The sequence below is a fragment of the Gossypium arboreum genome, chromosome 7 (genome assembly GCF_025698485.1).
Source record: "Gossypium arboreum isolate Shixiya-1 chromosome 7, ASM2569848v2, whole genome shotgun sequence".
NCBI lineage: Eukaryota > Viridiplantae > Streptophyta > Magnoliopsida > Malvales > Malvaceae > Gossypium > Gossypium arboreum.
In genome coordinates this window covers 10108934-10131761 of record NC_069076.1, presented here as the reverse complement: position 1 = coordinate 10131761, position 22828 = coordinate 10108934, and the positions used below count along the sequence as shown (strand labels likewise).

The 22828-nt window shown below is 38.7% G+C and overlaps 2 non-coding genes across 2 annotated transcripts; one reads left to right on the top strand and one right to left on the bottom strand.

Moving 5' to 3' along the window:
- Window positions 1-6011: 6011 nt before the first annotated feature.
- LOC128295797 (small nucleolar RNA R71) lies at window positions 6012-6118 on the top strand. Its single transcript, XR_008286347.1, has one exon. It is a non-coding gene; the product is annotated as a small nucleolar RNA R71 (small nucleolar RNA).
- Window positions 6119-10846: 4728 nt separating this feature from the next.
- LOC128295694 (small nucleolar RNA R71) lies at window positions 10847-10953 on the bottom strand. The gene has a single exon (XR_008286253.1). It is a non-coding gene; the product is annotated as a small nucleolar RNA R71 (small nucleolar RNA).
- Window positions 10954-22828: the final 11875 nt, after the last annotated feature.

Below are 22828 nucleotides of genomic sequence, written 5' to 3'. Positions count from 1 at the left end.
ATAGGCATCCCCCTTTGTCTAAATAATTATTTTTAATTCCAAATTGACATTGATTGACATCCTCACTAAAAGTTCACTCAAATCACTCAATGTGTTTAAGGTTCAATGATTAAGCACTCATTAGTCAAACATGAAAAGTTATTACCATAGGCTTGCATGAAAATCAAATCTCCACCACTATAAATGAGATGATACACAAATCAAAAGGTCTTTGAAGGGTTGTAATGGGGCTTTGGGATAAGGTGTGGATAAAGACTAAAAAAGAAATGGTTAGAATCGAGTTTAACTTGATAAATTACCTAACTGGAAAACTTGAATAAACATGAGCTTCATCTCAGAATATGGAATTAAATACTTAAGCTCAATAACAAAGAATTACTACCAATATGTATGGTTTTTTTTAAGAATAATTGTATAAGAGAAAATTATAAGATTCAAAAGAAAGACAATAGTTAGGCAATTAACAAAATCAAATATAAATAAAAAGGGACTCAATAAATTAGGAAAAATTCTCAACGAATTAAAAAGTATGATATGGGGGTTAAAATTTAGGGTAAAATTCAAAAAAAATAGTTTGTTAAGCTCAAAGGGGTTCACTAAGGGTTAATTATGAGGGTAGGCTTTTTATGGGGTAAATAGGTTAAAGCCTAAGTGCCTTTATCATTTTAGTATATCAAATCAAGGGTGTGGTCTCGACATGTATAATCGATGCAAGTTCTAGAATAACAAATCAATGTTGACACACTTATAACCAATAAAATCAATGAGCAAGAAAGATATATGCTCTAAAAGGCTCAAAATCTCACGAAAATTATAGGTATTTGATGTCAATCCTTGTAAACTCAAAACTTCAAGATAATACCTCAATTCAGGGAAACAACCTAGCAATTTTATTTTTCAAAAGTTTCAACTTATCATACTTGATTCTCTAATGTCTTAAAGTTTAAACAATCAATGCACAGTTACCTATGATTTACTTCAAAAACGTAATAAAAATCATAAATCAATCAGAATTCACTCTAATACTGATATGATAAAATTATTTGAGAACAAGATAAAAATTCAGGGATTTCTGATAATCACATAAATAACCTCTCCACAATTAAGATGTACATTGTCCTCGATGTACAAAGATATATAATATTAATATAAGCATAATATCAAAAGAAAGGGAGAAAAGCGAAACTGCCCTGAATTTTTGGATAAAATCCTTGGAATAGCGAAGGCTGGATTTGTAGATATGACCAATGGAAGACATGATTCTGAGTTACTAATAAGAAAATAAACACCACTGTGGAAGAGAATTAAGGCTTACTCGATAATAACCATTAAGAAAAACATAGTTCAAAATCTAAAAACATAAGTCTTCAAAAATAAATAAAAGAAAGATAAAATGAAAATAAAGATAAAAATAAAAATAAAAAATAAAAAATAAAAATAAAATAGATGGACTCAAAGGTCCTCGCCATCGGTGTCATGATCCGATGGCACTGAAGGAGCGATATGGAGGTGCTCGTGAATCTGTCGCAAAGTCTCATCGATACTATCGAACCTCGCATCATGATTGTCGAACCTCCAAGCACAGTACTGACAAAAATTAGTGAACTCCTCGAATGACAATCCTCGAAAGCTGGCAATAGAAGGAGTGTGATGGTGACTCGATGGTGGAGGCTGTGGTTGATCCTCGTGAGGGGGAGGGACATCATCAGTAATGTCCTCCGGCTCATCCTAGTCATCAGACTGAACGAGTCTGTACTGGAGGGTTGAATACACGGTGTCGCTCTATCATCCTCATGTGGATCATGCTAGATATTCCCTGAGGAGCCATCTGGCCTACTAATATGAGTGTTGATGACATCTCTGGAGTGTCGAAGAGGCTGAAGTGCCGAGTGATGCGAGTCACGTAAGGACCAAGGCAAATGAGGCCCCTCTTATGGCGATCCGTCTGGTGGCGAAAGGCGAGGGCGATAAAATAAGCCAAGTAAAATATGTGGCCAGTCGTCATGCTTCATAAGAAGTACGCGTCGGTGGTGCTAACTACTCCGGTGCTTTCTCTCCTCCCAGTCAAAGTGTGAGCCAAGATGGCATGAATGTAGCGTAGTGCTGGAGGGAGAGATGTTACCTTCGAGCGACTGGTGTCATAGGGAACCGTGCTCGCCATAAGGTCGGTCCAACAGCAAGATGGCAAATAGTGTATGTGACAGTGAAGTTGTAGAAAATTCTCTGAAGCCATGAACTCCTCCTTATAGAGGTCCAAAGCAGCTCCAAACATTGGGTACACTCATATGCCTGACAAGTCCACCAAGTCTAAAAACGATAGTACCAGCCTCGTCATGTGTATTCATCACGTGCTGTAGGTGGAAACTAGTGCAGAATTCCAATGTCAACTCTAAATAGGTAGGCTTGATAATTGAAAAGAACTGATCCCACGGGGTAGTATCAAGATGGAAGCGAACAAGGTGAGCAACTTGGACCTGCTCCAAAATGGCCCAATTGATACATCAGCTCACACCTATCGGTCGTATGCGAAGAAGCTGAAACATGTCTTCCCGTGGGTTTGACGAGAACCAAAGTAAAGGGTGGCGAGCTTCGGTCGAAGAGCTCGAGGAGGTTGCGCCAGGACCCTTCCGCTTTTTTGAAGCGGGGGCACAGTATGCCTCTTGTGTTTGTCATGTTATACCTGTCAAAATAAAATGCTGTATCAATAAATAATGTAGCACGAAATAAAATCCAAATAATCCTAAAGAAAATTTAGCTCCTAAAACAGTATGTGTAGAGACTAAAAGTATGTAAAAACCAGAGTTTTGAGTCATCATTAATCAAGAAGTAAAAAGGGACCAAATAACTAAGTCTAAAATTATAAGACAAAGTCCTAAAAAGTGATAGAAACAGGGAATAGTACAACGACAGAATAGTAATACTACTCAATTATAACTTGAAAAAGGACTAGAACTAATATAGTAAGACAAACAGGATTATTTATTATTAAGATTAATACTAATGAAAATAATTAAAAATAATATAACAAAAATAAATAAAGAGACACCAATACTAATTAATATAAATAAATAAATAATTATAATAAAGAAAAAGAAAGGGTAAAAAGGTGTAACCGATGCCGATGAGGAGGTGATGGTCGAATGGCGGCGAGGCGGTGGGGGTGAAGGTCGGGTTGGACGGAGGTGCTACTTGCTGGTATGGCAGCATTAGGGAAGGCATGGGCGTGGCAGGTAAATTCGTGTGGTGCGCGGTGGGGTAGGGTTGTGGGTATGAGGAAAAGTTGAAAAGAAAAAGAAAATAGAGGAAAGAGATGGGGGAAGGAGGAAAAGAAAAAAAGAAGAAGAAGGGGAAGCTAAGGGTAGCCGGATTGTGAGGGGAGGGAGGCTGTGACGGCTAAGGTTGGGGGGAAGGAATTTTGAGAATAAGAAGAAGAAGAAGTTAGGGTTGGGGGTTTAAAAAGGGCACACGGTCGTGTGAAGCCCGTGTCACACACCCGTGTGGATTGTGTTCAGCCCGTGTTTATCGCGAAAATTTAATGTCTAATCGTCACACGGCCTAAGGACACGCGCGTGTAGAGGTCCCGTGTGGTACACATGGCCGTATGAGATGTTGTTCGCTTCTCCCACACCTGTGTGGTGCCTCACACGCCCGTGTGTCCGAACACAAGGCCGTGTTCCTTGCCCGTGTGGCTCCTTGACTTATTTAAATTTGAAAATTTTGCTCCAGTTTTCACACAGCCTAGGACACACCCGTGTGTCCCGGCCGTGTGCTTCACATGGCCATGTTGCACGGCCGTGTGGATCAAATTCATGGCCATGTGGCTCGATACTTGGGGAATTTTTAGCCCTGTTTCCACACGGCCAAGGACACACCCGTGTGTCCCAACCGTGTGGGCCACTGTACCTGCACAAAAACATTAAAAATAGCTTAAATAAACTAGTTCGTGGTGTTAGTGCTCGGGTTGCCTCCCGAGGATCGCTTATTTAGAGTCTAAGCTCGACTTACCTCTCATTCACATAATTACAGCGGATCGCAGAGTCGAGACTCCTCACTATCAATTGTATTATCCATATAAAGTTTAAGTCAAGTAATATTTACCTTAAAAGTGTCGAATTGAGAATGATTTTCCTCGACTGTACCATATGGGAAAACATTCAGTACTGTGAAAGGAGTTGCTCCGTCTGTATTAAGCTCTGAAGTAACAATTCGGAGGTCCTTGTCATCTAACAATACTTTATCCCCAACCTTAAATTGCATTGTTTCATCCCTGGGCTTATTGAGGTGTCGCTTTGATTTATCGTGTACTTTTGGTTTCTCCTTGACATGTGTTCGCCATTCGTCTAGTTCATAGATCTGAAGCTTTCATTCTTTGTGGGTCACTCCATTCTTGTTGCTTTGATTAGAATGAGGCAATATTACGTTCGTCCTAGGAGATTCCTGCAAAGAAGTTTGAGTTGCAACTTTACTCAAATTAACAAAATTTAAACAATCATCTCGATTACTGGATATATTAGCAAAATCACGAGCTTGAAGCTTAATCATGTCATCACCTACACGAAGTATCAATTCACCTGTGCCAACATCAATGGTAGTTCTAGCAGTTGCTAAAAAGGGCCTTTCTAAAATTAAAGGTACGTCACTATCCTCGTCCATGTCTAGAACAACAAAGGCAATTGGGAATATAAATTTATCAATTTTGACAAGTACGTCTTCAATAATACCCCTAGGAAATCTAATTATTTTATCTGCCAATTGAATGTTCATCCTAGTTTATTTGGGTTTCTCTACATCTATTTGTGTAAACATTTTATAGGGCATGAAATTAATACTAGCCCCTAAATTAGCCAAAGCATTGTTAACAGCTAAACTACCAATTAAGCAAGGAATCGTAAAACTCCATGGATCTTTCAGTTTGTTGTGTAGCTTATTTTGTAGAATGGCTGAACAAACTGTGTTTAATTCCACATACAATGCATCATCCAACTTCTGCTTATTTGTTAAAAGCTCCTTTAAAAATTTAACTGCGTTTGCCATCTGCGAAAGAGATTCAATAAACGATAAGTTAATATGTAATTCTTTAATAATTTAAGGAATTTTCCAAATTGTTCGTCCGTGTGGTCTTTCCTTATCGCACTGGGGTATGGTACACGAGGTTTATATTCTCTACTTACTAGTTTTTGCTCACTGTGATTCACCTTATCCTTACCTTTACTTACCACAAATCCTCGCCTCGGTTCTGGTTCAGGTTCAACTAACCCTTCTTCATCACGAATAGTAATCGCATTAAGCTACTCTCTTGGGTTAGTTTCAGTATTACTCGGCAAGCTACCTTGTGGTTGTTCGAAAATCATCTTTGCCAATTGGCCTATTTGATTCTCGAGCCCTTGAATTGATGCTTGCTGATTTTTAAGAGCTGTCTCAGTGTTTTGGAAATGTGTTTTGGATACCGTTATGAATTTTGTTAGCATCTCTTCAAGGGTCAGTTTCTTTTCCTATTGGTAAGGTGGTTGTTGAAAACCCGGAGGATGTTGTGGTCTTTGATTTCCTTGACCACCCAAGAAAAATTGGGGTGGTTCCTCCAACCTGCATTATAAGTGTTACTATACGGGTTATTTTGAGTTTTAGAATTATTGCCCATTTTTCGAACTTGTTCCTCCTCGATGCTAGGGTTGAAGGATGGATAATCTATGTTACGTACTCCTCCATTTGAATCACACCTCAACACTGGATGTCCCTGAGTAGAACTATACAAACCATCAATCTTTTTATTTAAAAGTTCTACCTGGTTAGATAGCATAGTGACCGCGTCGAGGTTGAAAACACCAGTTGCTTTTGTCGGCTTCGTTCTCATGACTTGCCACTGATAGTTATTTAGTGACATCTCTTCAATAAATTCGTAGGCCTCTTTAGGTGTTTTGTTGTTTAAAGTTCCACCGGTGGCTGCTTTGAAAAGTTACCTTGTTGAGGGGTTCAAACCATTGTAAAAAGTCTGAACCTGTTGCCATAGAGGTAACCCATGGTGAGGGCACCTTCATAATAAGTCCTTGTATCTCTCTTATGCATCATAAAGAGTTTCTAAATCCATTTGCACAAAAGAAGAGATACCATTTCTCAATTTAGCCGTTTTAGCCGGTGAAAAATATTTAAGTAGAAATTTTTCGGTCATTTGTTCCCAAGTAGTGATTGACCCTCATGGCAACGAGTTCAACCACTATTTAGCTTTATTCCTTAATGAAAAGAGAAATAATCGAAGGCGTATGGCATCATCAGAAACATCGTTGATTTTAAAAGTGTCGCAGAATTCTAGAAAATTTTCCAAATAAGTATTTGGATCTTCGTCCTGCAGACCATCAAACTGAACAAACTATTGTATCATTTGAATCGTGTTAGGTTTCAGTTCAAAATTATTTACAGCAACAGCAGGTCTAACTACACTCGATCCAGTTCCTGTTAAACTAGGTTTAGTATAATCATACATAGTGCGCGGAGCAAGATTCTGTTCTACTGGATTTGTAACAATCATAGGAGGTAGCAGATTATTCTGATTATCAGCCATCTCCTCGTTTATAGTATGGATATCATCCTCTTACCCTTCCTCTATGTATTGTAGGCTTCGCCTAATTTCTCTTCAGTTTCTGCGAGCTGTGCTCTTGATCTCACTGTCAAAAGGTAGAGGTCCTGACGGGTTCCTCCTAGTTATAAACTAGAGACACCTGCCAGAGGCAAACGAAAGTAAATTTAGAAAAGAAAAAATAAATTAAATTAAAACAAATAAATTGCAATAAAAGTAAAAATGGCTAAAGTAATAAAAATCAAATGTTCCTAATATCTTAGTTCCCCGTCAACGGTGCCAAAAACTTGATGATCGTGAAAATAACTAAAAATTTGACTTAAGGCAAGCGCACCTATCGAACAGTAGTATAGTTATGGTGAGACTGGAAATATTGTATCCACGAGGAGTAAAAGTACTAGTAATTACTATCTTTTTATTATCTAGCCTAAGAATTAAAGGATATTTTTAAACTAAACTAATTTTCTAATTTAACTAAGATTACGAAAGAGATGAAAGTTGGAAAATACTTTAGAAAAAAACCAATGGAGAAGACAATACCCAAGAAAGAATCCACCTAGACTTCACTTATTACCTTTGACTTAGACGATTTATTCACTTGACTTATTTTGTAGAAATCCCTGATTTATGTTATTATCCTTTTCAAGACTAAAAACAACTGACTCTAGGTTGATTAATTGAAATCTCTTTCTAATTAAAACCCTTATTATCGCATTAACTCGATCTATGGATTCCTTTATTAGATTTGACTCTAATCTGACGGATTTATGTCGTCCTATCTCTAGGATTGCATTCAACTCTGCTTAATTATGGATGATCTACTCTTAAACAGGGACTTTTGCTCTTCTGGATAAGCACATTAAGAACTGAATTAATATCCTGGAATATTAAAGCAAGGGTTAAAACTCACAATTAAGAATAAGAACAAATATTTATCATATAAATCAAAGAGTAATAAGATTCATTTTAGGTTTCATCTCTTTTAGGTATTTAGGGGGTTTAGTTCATAATAATAATGGAAAACATCTCAAAGTTTGGAAAATAACAAAACATAAAGAACCCCAAGAACTTCTAGGAAATTGGATGGAAATCTTCAGTCTTGATGTAGATCCTGGCTCCGAGGTGATTCTGATGGCTATTCGGGAGTATTTTCTGCCTCCAACTCTGTCTGTCTCTCTAATCCTCTTCTAGGGTGTCTATATAGGCTTTAGAATGCATCAAAACCCTCAAAAGTGCCCTTTTCCGAATAGAACTAGGCTTGGGCTCATCAGAGACACAGCCGTGTGCCACGCTCGTGTGAAGGTGCTCAGGCCGTGTGTAATACTAAGTTGGTTCTTAGTCGACACGACCATGATACATGGACATGTGGTCTACCCGTGTGTCACACATGGGCGTGTGGAACACCTGTGTAGAAGTGCCTAGGCCGTGTGAAACAATGATTTAGACCCAATTTGTCCGTTTTTGGCCCTTTTCTTGCTCTCTTTGCTATCCTAAGCTTTTCTGAGTATAAAACATGAAATTAAAGGATTAGGAGCATCGAATTCACTAAAACCAAGGAGAAATCATCATAAATATGCCAAGCGTAGGGTAAAAATATGTCTAAATTACAGTTTATCAGTGGCTCACGTCGAGTCCTCTTCTCCGAGCAACATGCCTAATCTGGAGATAAGTGAGATTGTGGAGATGAACATTTCTGAGGGTGGTAATCAGAAAGCTAGGGACAATGTTGTGTCCCAAGAGCTGCCAAGAGTTTTGAATAGGGCCATCGGGCCCCAATTTGGATATGTAGGCCAAAAGTCTGTGATTGAGCTATCTTAGATGAATGAGACCAAGTTAGTGGAAGAGAGTTATCGCTTGGAGGGCAATAATAAAGAAAGGAATAAAGTGTTGAATAAGAGGGGGTTTTGTTTTACTGGATCAAATTTACGACCTTAGAAGCGAGCCAGAATGGACAAACTTTAGCGGGTGGAAGTAGCTATTGGTGTGAATCAGGATATGATTTGTACTCTTTGTGATAGGTGCCATTCGGGTGAATATTGGAGGAAAACGGGAGCGTGTTTTAGATGTGGGTCTGTTGAGCGCCAAGTTATGGATTTTTCACGACACTCTCTTAGTCAAATGCAAGTTTTGACTCAAAAATGGAATTAGAAACTGGATTATGCAACTAGACATCGAGAGGATCGAGATGCATCTGGAAAAAATATAGATACTTTTTCGATCCATTCCAATTGTACCTTGTGTTGATAAACTGTAAATTATACATATTTTTACCCTATGTTTAATGCATTTTATGGATGATTCCTCATTAGAATTGGTGAATTTAATGCTCATAATGCTTTAATTTCATGTTTTATACTTAAGAGAGCATAGGAGAGCGAAAGGAACGAGAAAATGGCCAAAAATAGAGAAAATGGGCTAAAGTACAAACTCAAAACAGCCTAGACTTCCTCACATGGGCAACCCACACGGCCGCACTAACTTGGCAGAATCAAAGAACGATTCACACGGGCAGACCACACGACCGTGTCAAACACGGCCTGAAGTAATCTAACACGGGCGTGTGCCACGGGCGTATCCCTGCCGAGCCCAAGTTGAGTCCAATTCGGAAAAGGCTAATTTTGAGGACCTCTAGGCATTCCAAAGCCTATAAATACACCCTAGAGGAGGAAGAAAAGGGAGACGGAGAAGGGGGAATAAGAAATTACTCCAAGGAAGCCGATTGATCCATCTCGGGAGCCGGATTCATCATCAAGACTGAAGATCTCTCCTCAATTTCCCTTCAGGAGTTTTGGGTTTTCTTTATGTTTTGTATTCTTTATTCTTCTGAGATGTTTTCTTATTTAGTTATGAACTAAACCCCTAAATACCTAAGGGGAATGAAACCTAAGATGAATCTTGTTATTATTTTCTGAATCGTATGATAAATATTTAACTTGTTCTTAATTATGTGTTCTTAATTCTTGTTTTGATATACCAGGATACTGATTCAAGATAAGCTCTTATTCAGAGGTGGAATAGACCCTGTCTAAGAGTACATTTGTCATAATTAAGTGGAGTTGATTGCGCACCTAGAAATAGGGTGTCAAGATTTTACTAGATTAGGGTGAAACCTAATAAGGGGATCCATAGATCGAGTTAATGCAACCCTAGAGTGTTAATTAGAGAAAAGTCTCGGTTATTCAATCTAGGGATTAGACGTTACTAGTCTTGAATAGGGATAATAACATAACTTAGGGATCTCTACAGAACAAGTTGAATGAATAAATCGTCCGATTCAGAGCCAGAATAACAAGTAAAGTCTAGGTGGATTTTTCCTTAGGTATTGTCTTAAGTCAATCGATTTTCCCCAAAAACAATTCCCCAATTCCTTTCTCTGTGCATTCTTAGTTTAGAGAATTAGTTAATTAAAACAAAACTTCTTTATTCTTAGGCTAGATAATAAAAAGACAGCCATTACTAGTACTTTTAGTTCCCTTGGGTTCGACAATTCAGTCTTGCTAAAACTATCCTACTGTTCGATAGGTACACTTGCCTACATCGCGATAATAGTTAGTTCAAGAACGAGTAATTATAAATATTTAAAACTTATCACGAAACCTCGCGATCAAGTTTTTGGTGCCGTTGCCGGGGAACTGAAATATTAGGAACGCTCAATTTTTATTACTTTAGCCATTTATTTTTCTTGCAATTTAATTTTTTTATTATTATTTATTAACCCACTCTTTCTTTCTCTTGGCAGGTTTTTATAGTTTATGACTAGAAGAAACCCGTCAGGACCATTGCTTTTTGACGAAGAAATCAATTGCATAGTTCGTAGAAACCAAAGAGAAATAAGGCGAAGCTTAAGATACACGGAGAATGAGCAAGAAGAAGATACTCAACCCCCAGCCGAAGAGATGGCTGAAAACCAAGGCAATCAGCTACCTCCTGCAATTGTGGCTAATCAAAATCCTGCTCCACGTACTATGTATGACTATTGTTGTGAATAATTTAGAACTGAAACCTAACACAATTCAAATGATACAGCAGTTTGTTCAGTTTAATGGTTTGCAGGATGAGGATCCCGTCACTCACTTGGCGAATTTTCTAGAATTTTGTGACACTTTCAAAATTAATGGCGTTTCTGATGATGCCATTCGCCTTCGATTATTCCCTTTTTCACTGAGAAACAAAGCTAAACAGTGGTTGAACTCGTTACCACGAGGGTCTATCACTACTTGGGAACAAATGACTGAAAATTTTTTACTAAAATATTTGTCGCCGGCTAAAACGGCTAAGTTACGTAATGATATCTCTTCTTTTGTGCAGATGGACTTAGAAACACTTTACGATGCAGGGGAGAGATACAAGGATCTATTGTGAAGGTGCCCTCACCATGGGTTACCTCTATGGCTACAAGTTCAAACGTTCTACAATGGTGTGAATCCCTCGACAAGACAGATGATTGATGCAGCTGCTGGAGGAACTATCAACAACAAAACACCTGAAGAGGCTTATGAATTTATTGAAGAAATGTCACTAAATAACTATCAGTGGCAAGTCATGAGGACTAAGCCAACAAAAACAACAGGCGTTTATAACGTCGACTCAGTTATTATGCTGTCAAATTAGGTAGAACTTCTCAATAAAAAGATTAATGGTTTACTTGGTTCTACGCAGGTACATCCAGTAATGACGTGTGACTCAAGTGGGGGAGGTGTGCATACAGAATATCAATCCTTCAATCCTACAAACAAAGAGGAACAAGTCAACTATATGGGTAACAATAGCTTTAGATTTCAAAAGAACCCATACAGTAATACTTATAATGCAGGTTGGAGGAACCACCCAAATTTCTCCTGGGGTGGTCGAGGGAATCAAAAGCCACAAAATCCTCAGGGTTTTCAACAGCCACCTTATCAATAAGAGAAGAAACCGAACCTTGAGGAAATGCTCTCTAAATTCATCTCGGTGTCAGAAACCCGTTTCCAAAATACCGAGACAGCACTTAAAAATCAACAAGCATCAATCCAATGACTCGAAACTCAGATAGGCCACCTATCCAAACTAATCTCCGAGCAACCACAAGGTAGCTTACCAAGTAATACTGAACCTAACCCAAGGGAACACCTCAACGCAATTAGTACTCAAGATAAGGAAAGATTCATTGCGCCTGAGATAGAATTGATGCAAGAAACTGTGGTGAGCAAAGGTAAAAGTGAGGTAAGTCATAACAAAACGGTGAATGAAGAACATAAACCTCGTGTCCCATACCCTAACGCAACAAGGAAAGACCGCTCGGATGAACAATTCGGTAAATTCCTTAAACTTTTGAAAAAATTACATATTAACTTACCGTTTATTGAAGCTCTATCGCAGATGCCGAATGTAATGAAATTTTTAAAAGAGCTTTTAGTAAATAAGCAGAAGTTGGACGAAGCGTCGCATGTAGAGCTAAATGCAGTCTGCTCAGCTATTCTACAGAATAAGCTACCCCACAAATTGAAAGATCTAGGGAGTTTTACAATTCCTTGCTTAATTGGTAGTTTAGATATAAATCATGCATTAGCTAATTTAAGGGCTAGTATTAACGTCATGCCTTACAAAATGTTTAAGCAACTAGGTCTTGAGAAACCTAAACAAACTAGGATGAACATTCAATTGGCAGATAAAATTATAAGATTTCCTTGGAGTATTATTGAAGATGTACAGATAAGTTCATATTTCCTATTGACTTTATTGTTCTAGACATAGAAGAGGATAATAACATCCCTTTGATTTTAGGGAGGCCCTTTTTAGCAACTGCTAAAACAATTATTGATGTTGGCACAGGTGAGCTTACACTTCGTGTGGGAGACAAAATGATCACCCTTCAAGCTCGTAATTCTGGCATCACATCGAACATTGAAGGTAATGGTCCACACCAGTCTACTAAAACTGACAATATGACACAACCTGCTTTGCAGAAGTTGAGTTTCAAAGAAGTTCACGAGCCATGTTCCAACAATGATAGAGGACACATTCATGAAGAACTAAGGCTACGGATAGAGGAGTTAGACGAATGTCGAGCACATAAACCAAAAACACACGATAAACCAAAATTATGCCAAAAGGAGTTCGATACCTCTCCAAATCAACTTAAGGTTGGTGATAAGGTCTTATTAGATTCCGCAGATCCCCACATTGTCACTACCACACCGAATAAGGAAATCCCTTTTACGGTACTTAGTATTTTTCCATTCGGTACAGTGGAGGTGAGTCATCCCAAGTTCAGCACTTTTAAGGTAAACAACACCCGATTAAAACCTTATTTTGATGAGATTGATAGCAGGAATGAAAAGTATAAACTCAAACCACCGTGACCATTCACTAAAGAGGTAAGTCGAGCTTAGACTATAAATAAGCACTTCTCGGGAGGCAACCCGAGCACTAACATTATTAATTTCTTTAAATTTTGGTATTTAACTCCTAACATACTAATAAAAATCTTGAATACAAGTGTTTCCACAGAAACACGACCAAGCACACAGGCGTGCCTAAGGCCGAGTGAAAACAAGGCAAAAGATTTCCCCAAACATGGGCTGTGATAAAACGCCACGGCAGTGCGACATGGCCGTGGTTGAATCTGCCAAATAAACACGGGCGTGAGACACACCCGTGTCTAGCACCTTTGGACAACACTGTTAGAATGACACGGGCATGTGAAAACCTCACGACCGTGGGAGAAGCGAACCACGTCAGACACGGCTGTGCGACACGATCATGTAGCGACACGGCCTATATACACGGGCGTGCGAGAAGACCGTGTGGCGACATCTTAATTCGCGACAAACACGGCCGAGCCACGACGCACACGTGCGTGTGCCCCAGCCATGCCACTTGAAAAATTAGAATAATTATCTTATTTTATTTTTCTTTTATTAAGTTTTTAAGATTCATTCATTTTTAAGATTCATTTATTTTCCTTTTCAAAAAACGGCTTACCTTTAGAGTCAAGCTTACCATCCAGAGTTATCTCCAATACTCGATCTTGCCAATCCAAGGATATCATCCGTTCTTATTACAGGAAGTTTCACTCCTCCCCCTATCTTATTTTTATACTCTAATATCTATCTTTGTACATTGAGGGCAATGTACATCTTAAGTGTGGGGGGTATTTATTAATGATTGCCTTGTTCTCTTGAAAGGCTCTCATATCATATTTAGGATAAATTTTGATTGGTTTATGATTTTGATTGATATATCTTGAACTAAAACATAGGCCTTTATGCATTGATTGTTTGAACTTAAAGACATTAGAGAATCAAGCATGATGAGTTGGTTTTTAAGAATTTAAAATTATAGGTTGTTTTCCCAAGACTAGGTATTACTTTGAATTGGAATTCACGAGTCTAAACATCAAAAAGCCATAATTTTGTGAGATTTTTGAGCCTTTTGAGCATCTATCAATTCTTTCATGCTCACTTTTATTATTACTTTGAGTGCGTCAATATTGAACTGTTATTCTAGAACTTGCTTGATTATGCATGTCGAGACCACACCATTTGATTTGATATGTTAAAATGATTAAGGCACTTAGGATTAACCCACTCATGCCATGAAAAGCCTACCTCCACGATTAACCCCTAGTAAACCCCCTTGAGGCTAACAAGACCATTTCCTGTATTACCCTTAATGTTAACCCTTAACCCATTATTGTTGAAATCCTCTAAATTGACCCCTATTTTTGTCGAGATTTGAGTTGAATGAATTGCTTAGCTATGTCTTGTTCTTAATAATTAGTTTATGTTTTTTTTTATTTAACTTGTTCTTAAAAAAAAACTATGTATACATATCTGTAATTTCATATTCTAAGAAGAAGCTCTGTTGTACGCAAGTAAAGATTAACTCTTTTTCTAGTTAGGTAATTTTTTAATTCAATCTCGATTCTAACCATTTCTTTCAGCTTGTGACCACACCCCCTAACTAAGCCTCGTTACAACCCTCTAAAGACCTTTTGATTGATGTATCATCTTAAATTATAGTGGTAGAGATTTGATTTTCATGCAAGCCTATGGTAATGACTTTTCATTATTGACTATTGAGTACTTCATTTATTGTCTTTAAACACCTCGAGTGATTTGAGTGAATCTTTAGTGAGGATGTGAAACTTTGTGATATTCTGAATCAAAGGTAACTACTTAGATGCGGAGAGACACCTATGTTTGCATGATTAAATACTCAACTTGGAATGTTTGAAAATTTTATGTTCTTTTAGTTGAATTCTCAATGTATGATTACCTATGGATTATTTTGAGATATTATTGATATGAATTGTAAGTTGAGAAGAATTTATTTTGATTCTGAGTTGAGGATTTTGCTTGAGGACAAGCAAATGCTTAAGTGTGGGGGTATTTGATAAACCGTAAATTATAATGCTTAAGTGTGGGGGTATTTGATAAACCGTAAATTATACATATTTTTACCCCATGTTTAATGCATTTTATGGATGATTCCTTATTAGAATTGGTGAATTCGATGATCTTAATGCTTTAATTTCATGTTTTATACTTAGGAGAGCGAAAGGAATGAGAAACGGGCCAAAAACAGAGAAAATGGGCTAGAGTACGAACTCAACACGGCCTGGACTTCCTCACACAGACAACCCACACGACCGTGCTAACTTGGAAGAATCGAAGCACGATTCATACGGGCAGACCACACGGTCCTGTCAACTTGGCAGGCTCGAACACGGCCTGAAGTAATCGAACACGGACGTGTGTCACAGCGTGTCCCTACGGAGCCCAAGTTGAGTCCAATTCAGAAAAGGCTAATTTTGAGGGCCTCTAGGCATTCCAAAGCCTATAAATACACCCTAGAGGAGGAAAAAAAGAGAGACGGAGAAGGGGGAGTAAGGAGTTACTCCAAGGAAGCTGATTGATCCATCTCGGAAGCCGGATTCATCATCAAAACTGAAAATCTATCCTCAATTTCCCTTCAGGAGTTTTGGGTTTTCTTTATGTTTTGTATTCTTTAGTCTTCTGAGATGTTTTCTTATTTAGTTATGAACTAAACCCTTAAATACCTAAGGGGAATGAAACCTAAGACGAATCTTGTTATTATTTTCTGAATCGTATGATAAATATTTAACTTGTTCTTAATTATGTGTTCTTAATTCTTGTTTTAATATCCCAGGATATTGATTCAAGATAAGCTCTTATTTAGAGGAGGAATAGACCCTGTCTAAGAGTACATTTGTCATAATTAAGCGGAGTTGATTGCGCGCCTAGAAATAGGGTGACAAGATTTTGCCGGATTAGGGTGAAAGCTAATAAGTGGATCCATAGATCGAGTTAATGCAACCCTAGAGTGTTAATTAGAGAAAAGTCTCGGTTATTCAATCTAGGGATTAGACGTTATTAGTCTTGAATAGGGATAATAACATAACTTAGGGATCTCTACGGAACAAGTTGAATGAATAAATCATCCGATTCGGAGCCAGAATAATAAGTAAAGGCTAGGTGGATTTTGCCTTAGGTATTGTCTTAAGTCAATCTATTTTCCCCAAAAGCAATTCCCCAATTCCTTTCTCTGTGCGTTCTTAGTTTAGAGAATTAGTTTATTAAAACAAAACTTCTTTATTCTTAGGCTAGATAATAAAAAGACAGCCATTACTAGCACTTTTAGTTCCCTTGGGTTCGACAATCCGGTCTTGCTAAAACTATCCTACTGTTCGATAGGTACACTTGCCTACATTGCGATAATAGTTAGTTCAAGAATGAGTAATTATAAATATTTAAAACCTATCACGAAACCTCATGATCAGTATCCAAGTGTTTGTTTTCAATGGTGTTTTTGAGAATCTAGGGTAAAAGAATCGTTAGTGATATTTCTATAAAAAGTTTCTGGAGACAATCTGAGATAGTTCATAAAAAGTTCGTTAGAAATATTTTCTAGATTGGGAGTGATATATTGTCAGAATTGCATCAAAATTAGAGTTGTGGAGTGATAGTGTGGTGGTAAGTTTGGAATGAGGAACTTTAGTTTTTGTGGTTAAGTGAATGGTGTGACATTGAGAATTCCGAGGATGAAATTCTTTTAAAAAGAGGAGAGTTATAACATCCCTACAACTGGGTTAGTAGAAATTGGGTTAGTGAAACCAAGAGTGGTCACATCCTGATTTTGAGTTAAGATTATGAAATTTTTGTCAAGTGAAGTGATTTGGTTTAGTGGTTAAGTGTTGTGCTTATGTGTGAGAGGTTCTGAGTTCAAACTTTTTTCCTTGCATTTTTATTTTTGCCTAAACCCCTATCTTTGAATATTTGGCTTGAAAATTAATTTCACGCAATTGATAATAGAATGAGTTTGCTGGTTTAGTGGTAAGGCTTCAGTTTACCTTTTGGTCTTATGTTTGAATCCTTGCGTGAGTAAAATGGGAATAATTTTTGCTAATTCCCTAGTGTGTCACCCATGTAGTAGTATTTGAGTTGAATTCAGAATCTAGAAGTTTGATGGGTGGTTAGTTGGTGGAATTTAGTGGAAATCTATTTTTAAAAAATTATCCAAAAAATTTCTCCCACTCAACCGTCCACCTCTCCATTTTCCCCCAAAACACTCATTTTGTTTTTCACATTAATTGCTTTTAGGAAAACCTTCTCAAATTTCTTTCTTCTCTCTTTCTCTTGGTTACAATAAATAACTTTGTGCTGATTTTACTTTGCCTTTTCAGCAAAAATTTCTTAGTCGATCGTGTCTTCTTTTTATTCTTCATTGTGACTCTTGTTCCGTGGAGTCGTTCTTAAAACGTGTAGTGGTTCGATAAGGTTTTGTGTTTTGTTGTAGAATACCATTGTTGTTAGAAATGTATTCTTTGTTATAATTGTTTCATTTACTGTTAGGAGAAGTTGCTGAGTGAACGATGTTTTTCTAGTGATTTAGAAGATTTGTAGGATCGTCGTTACTGTTTGGGGTAAGTGATTAAATGTCGAAAGGCCGAGTTTTGATTTGTTAAGGCCTGTTATTATGATTGTGGTCGATTGATTCATTGAATTTTGTATATCATCGTTCATTGTTCGTGTTGAAACGATAATTTTTGGTTGTAGAAGTGTGCTGTTATATAACACCCCAAACCCAACCTAGACGTTATGGCCGAATCCAAAGATGTCACAAAGAATGGGTTTTGAAAACATGTTAATTCTATTAACGAATCACTTAGGTAAAACTCACATTCCTTCACGTTTATTGCAGAAAACGTTATTTTAACACTTCATTTGATAAAACACTTATTACAGCGGAAGTTTAACAAAACCAGTACATTTTAGAAATCCGTTTTGTATTTTTAAAAAACCTCTTTTTGGCGTAAAAATCCGTTTCCGTAAAATATTTTATCAAGCATGCAACATATCGAGCATATCAAACCAAAACAAGTTAAAAACCCAAACAGTCCAAAATGTCCCACTCCATCAAGACTCTATTAAGAAACCAAGAAAAAATAACACCCACGCTCTCGCAGGATTCGAACACAAGACCTCCAACACACCAACTCCCTTACCACTCGAACCAGTAGGCTCATTCTATTAAAAAATTATAGGCAACTAAATATAAGCCCACAAAACAAGGATAGAGCTTAATTCCCAAAATAACAAAATTTGCTAAAGCTAAGACTTGAAATTGGGACCTCCCACACACACCCAGAACACTTAAACACTGAAGCAGATACACATTTATGTCAAAAAATTTTCAAAAGCAAAAATAATTTATTTAGGGCGTTACAACTCTACCCCGAAAAGAAATTTTGACCTCAAAATTTACCTGATCAGAAAAGATGAGGATACTGCTGACGCATCGAGTCCTCAGGTTCCCACGTGGCTTCTTCAGTACCATGATTCTGCCACAGAACCTTCAAGAACGGAATAGACTTTCTCCTCATAACCTTGACATCGTGATCCAGAATCGAACCGGCTCCTCTTCGAAATTCAAATACGGTCTAACATTGATCTCCTCAACAGAGACTACGTGAGATGGATTTGACCAGTATCGCCTCAATATCGAGACGTGAAACACATTGTGGATACGGTCTAACTCTAGAGGTAGATCAAACTGATAAGCGATTGATCCTACGAGCTTCAAAATTCGATACGGCCTAATGAACCTAGGGCTTAACTTGCCCTTATGGCCAAATCTTAGAACTTTCTTCCATGGTGAAACCTTAAGAAAGACGAAGTCCTTCATAGAATACTCAATATCATGCTTCTTCAGATCCGCATAAGACTTTTGCCTATCAGAAGTCGCTTTTAGACGATCCCGAATCAGTCGAACCTTATCTTTAGTCTCAAAAACCAACTCAGGACCTAGAACCTGACGTTTACCAAACTCAGTCCAACATAGCGGTGTATGACACTTATGACCATACAGAGCCTCGTAAGGTGTCATCTGAATACTAAACGGGAAGCTGTTATTATAGGCGAACTCTGCTAACGGCAGATAATCCTCCCAACTACCTCAAAAATCAATCACGCAACTCCGAAGCATGTTCTCCAGTATCTGAATCACCCTCTCCAATTGACCATCTGTCTAAGAATGAAACACAATACTGAAGTCCAACCTCAAACCCAAATCCTCATGCAAATTTTTCCAAAACTGAGATGTGAAGCGAGGATCTCTATCAGAAATGATCAACACAGGAACCCTATGCAGTCTAACTATCTCAGAGATGTAGAGTTTCGCTAGTTTCTTAGAGAATAGTCCATCTGAACCGAAATGAAGTAAGCTGACATGGTCAATTGATCCACGATGACCCAAATTAAGTCCTTATTAATGGGTGTCAAGGGCAACCCACTAATGAGGTTTATTGTCACACACTCCTATTTCCATTAGGGAATCTTAACGGTTTGTAGCTAACCCGAAGGCAACTGATGCTCAACCTTAACTTGCTAACACATCAGACATTGGGCAACAAAATCAGTAACCTCATGCTTCAAACCTGGCAACTAGTACAGTTCATGGAGATCCCGATACATCTTATTACCACTGGAATGCATAGCATAAGGGCTACTATACGCTTCCCTCAGAATCAACTGTCTCAAATCTAAATAATTCGGCACATAGATCCGCCCTCGGAAACACAAAATCCATCATTATTCAACTAAAAATTAGAAGTAGTACCACTCTCAACCTGTCGGAACCGCACACCCAGAGTCTTATCCACTAATTGTCTATCTCGAATCTGATCAATCCAAGTCAGCTTAACTTGCAACTCGGCCAACAAACTCCCATCATCAAAAAAACTAAGGCGAGCAAACATCATTCTCAAATCAGACATTGCTTTACGACTTAGAGCATCGGCCACCACATTGGCCTTACCAAGATGGCACTCTATAGTGCAGTCATAATATTTGAATAGTTCAATCCAACGACGCTGCCTAAGGTTCAACTCCTTCTAAGTAAGGAGATACTTGAGGATCTTGTGATCAGTATAGATCATACACCTCTCACCATATAGATAGTGCCTCCAGATTTTCAACGCAAAGACTACAACAGCCAACTCGAGATCATGTGTCGGATAGTTTCCCTCATATGTCTTTAGCTGCTGGGAAGCATAAGCTACAACTTTACTATCCTGCATCAAAACACGCCCCAAATCAACGTGCAATGCATCACTGTATACCATAAATTCCTTATCAGATTCAGGCTGTATCAGAATAGGAGCCTGAGGCAACATAAACTTGAGCTTCTCGAAACTCGACAAAATACCCTTATGCAGAAACTTAGTCAATGGAGCAGCAATCAGAGAGAACCCCTCAAAAATCGCTGTTAATATCCCGCTAAACCCAAAAAGCTACAGATCTCAGATACGTTCTTTGGCTATTTCCAATCCAGCACAGCCTCTATCTTCCTCGGATCCACTCGAATCCCCTCAGCAGATATCACATGCTCTAGAAAAGTTACCTCTCGTAACCAGAACTCACACTTGCTCAACTTAGCGTAGAACTGCTTTTCTCGGAGAATCTAAAGTATCACTCTAAGATGCCCGTCATGCTCATCCTCAATCTTAGAGTAAACCAAAATTTTATTGATAAAGACCACGATGAACTAATCCAGGTAAGGCTAAAATAGTCGGTTCATCAGATCCATGAATGTGGCCGGAGTATTCGTCAAACCAAAAGGCATAACTAAGAACTCATAATGTCCATATCGAGTCCTAAATACAGTTTTATGAACATCAGCTTCTTTAACCCTCGACTGATGATACCCAAATCGAAGATCAATCTAAGAGAACACTGAAGCCCCTCAAAACTGATCAAACAGGTCACTGATCCTCTGAAGTTGATATTTATTCTTCACAGTCAACTTATTCAACTGTTGGTAGTCAATACACATCCTCATAGTCCCATCCTTTTTTTTAACGAACAGAACTGGTGCCCCCCACGAAAACACATTAGGACGGATGAAACCACGATCCAAAAGTTCTTGTAGTTAAGCCTTAAGTTCTGTAAGCTCTTTCGGTGCCATATAGCAAGGAGTGATGAACACCGAAGCTGTACCCGGAAGAAGCTTAATCCCAAACTCAACCTCTCGATTCAGAGGTAGACCTAGTAACTCATCAGGAAAAACATCCAAAAATCTCTCACAGATTTGATATTCCTAACAGAAGAGTCCCTAGAATCAGAAACACTGGCGTAAGCCAAGTACGCCTCATACCCTTTTCGAACCAGTTTCTCAGCCACAAGAACGGGCATTACATTGGATAGATAATCTCAAAGCTCACCGATTACAGCCACTTCCCTATCATCCTTAGTCCTCAAGATGAACTTCTTAGTCGCGCAGTCCAAACTAACTCGGTGATTGACCAACTAATCCATGCCTAGAATTAAGTCGAACTCCCCAAATAGAAGCTCTATCAGATCTGCTAGAAAAATAGTCCCTTACACCTCTGACGGAACATCCCTAAAGAGTTTACTAACCTGAACAGACTGCCCTAATGGACTTAGTACAGTGATCTCACTAGAAGTGCTCTCAACAGTAACCCTCAAGTTTTCAGATACAGTGCTAGCTACATAGGAGTGTGTAGAACCTATGTCTATAAGAGTAGTATAAGGTACATCAGAAATTAAGAACGTATCAGTGATAACATCTGGAGCATCTTTGTCCTCTCGGCGTCGAGCAACATAGACAAGTGCATGTTGCCTCGCCTCTATCTGATTAGTACCTCTGGCTGGTGCTCTCTACCCGCGGCCCACACCATTACCACCCCTAGTCGCTCTACAACCCCTAAGTGGTTACTGAACTGCCCTCTAAGGTTGTACAGAACCCAATGCTAACACTTGTATCTGATCTGCCTACTATGGACACTCTCTGATACGGTGCTCTAATGACCCACAGCTTAGACAAGACTCAATCCTTCTCTAGCACTCGTCCGGATGATGCCTACCACAGTCACTGCATGGCTAGATCCCAGTAGGAGCAACAAGAACCCCGAATCTAATAGGCCCATCAGATCTGGCCTTTTTCTTAGGCTTCAGAATAGAACTAGAGGGCTCTGAATCCCTCTTATTCTTGCCTCTCTCATAGTCTTTATTCTGGCACTCCACGCGCTTAACATCCTCGGTGATCTTCGCCTTCTCAACTAGAACCGCGAACTCACGCTCCCTCTGTAGAGTAATCAGTACCCTCAGATTATCCCTCAGTCCATCCTCAAACCGAATGCACCTCTCATACTCAGGCGCCACCATGCCTCAAGTGTAGTAGCTTAGCCTTAGAAATTCGGCCTCATACTCGGTTACAAATCTATCCCTTTATGTGAGATTCATGAACTCACACTTACGAGCATCTATATAGCTCGCTCTCACATACTTACTCCGAAATATGTTCCTAAAGAATCCCAAGTCAAACGATCAGACTGAGTACCCTCCTCAACCGTTAACCACCACTGATATGCCTCATTGCGAAGTAGGGAGACTGCACCCTTAAATTTCTGCTTTGGAGCACAGTCTAAGTCATTCATAATCCTCTCTGTGGCCTCTAACCAGTATTCGGCCACACTAGGGGCGACTCTAGTGACACCCCTAAACAGATCAGCTCCATTAGACCGGAGTCATTCAGTTATCGACCCTCGGCTCTCAGATTCAGAATGGGGTCCAGCGACCCTCTCAATATCCTCAGTATGGCCTGAGATAGTGTGTCATCCTTAGCCAAGCTACTCTGAGACCCAGTCTCAGTAGCAGGCGAAACTGGTATCTCACTCATATCCAGATGTGGCATACTACCCAATGAAGAAAACTCAGCTCGAACCCCCTACGG